Source organism: Bison bison, unplaced genomic scaffold (genome assembly GCF_000754665.1).
Source record: "Bison bison bison isolate TAMUID 2011002044 unplaced genomic scaffold, Bison_UMD1.0 scf7180017847022, whole genome shotgun sequence".
Taxonomy (NCBI): Eukaryota; Metazoa; Chordata; class Mammalia; order Artiodactyla; family Bovidae; genus Bison; species Bison bison.
This window is the reverse complement of record NW_011477595.1, coordinates 13,744-14,845: the sequence shown is the minus strand read 5'-3', so window position 1 is coordinate 14,845 and position 1,102 is coordinate 13,744. Positions and strand designations below refer to the sequence as shown.

General features: G+C 46.0%; 1 protein-coding gene across 1 annotated transcript in view; it reads left to right on the top strand.

Annotated features, from left to right (window-relative positions):
• Nucleotides 1-1,102, top strand: part of LOC104989662 (cytospin-A-like) — a 34,288-nt gene that overhangs the window by 31,325 nt on the left and 1,861 nt on the right. The window lies entirely within an intron of this gene.

The window sequence follows — 1,102 nt, the reverse complement described above, 5'->3', positions numbered from 1 at the left end:
AGTAAGCATCTTTAATTTCACGGCTGCAGTCACCATCTGCAGTGATTTTGGAGCCCAGAAAAGAAAGTCAGCCACTGTTTCCACTGTTTCCCCATCTATTTGCCATGAAGTGATGGGACCGGATGCCGTGATCTTCGTTTTCTAAATGTTGAGCTTTAAGCCAACTTTTTCACTCTCCTTTTTCACTTTCATCAAGAGGCTTTTTAGTTCTTCTTCACTTTCTGCCATAAGGGTGGTGTTATCTGCATATCTGAGGTTATTGATGTTTCTCCCGGCAATCTTGATTCCAGCTTGTGTTTCATCCATCCCAGCATTTCTCATGATGTACTCTGCACATAAGTTAAATAAGCAGAGTGACGATATATAGCCTTGATGTACTTCTTTCCCAATTTGGAACCAGTCTGTTGTTCCATGTCCGGTTCTAACTGTTCTTCTTGACCTGCATACAGGTTTCTCAGGAGGTAGGTCAGGTGGTCTGGTATTCTCATCTCTTTAAGAATTTTCAGTTTGTTGTGATCCACACAGTCAAAGGCTTTGGCATAGTCAATAAAGCAGAAATAGATGTTTTTCTGGAACTCTCTTGCTTTTTTGAAGATCCAGCAGATGTTGGCAATTTGATCTCTGGCTCCTCTGCCTTTTCTAAATCCAGCTTGAACATCTGGAAGTTCACGGTTCATGTACTGCTGAAGCCTGACTTGGAGAATTTTGAGCATTACCTTACTAGCGTGTGAGATGAGTGCAATTGTGCGGTAGTTTGAAGGTTCTTTGGGATTGGAATGGAAACTGACCTTTTCCACTCCTGTGGAAAGGGATTCGATCTGATAGAGCACCTGAAGAACTGTGGATGGAGGTTCATGACATTGTACAGGAGGCAGGGATCAAGACCACCCCCCAGAAAAGAACGGGCTCAGTGCAGCTGAAGCCTGCTGCTGCCCCCAGTGCCCCGCCTCAGGGCCCCTCCTGACCTTCAGATGACTTTGAAGACCCCAAAAGGGGAAAACTATAAGCGTTTCTTACTAGCTTTGGGGGTGTCCAGGCAGCTCAGGCCGACCCTTGTTTGGGGGTCACTGCACAGCTATGAGGGCAGGAGAAGGGCGGGAGG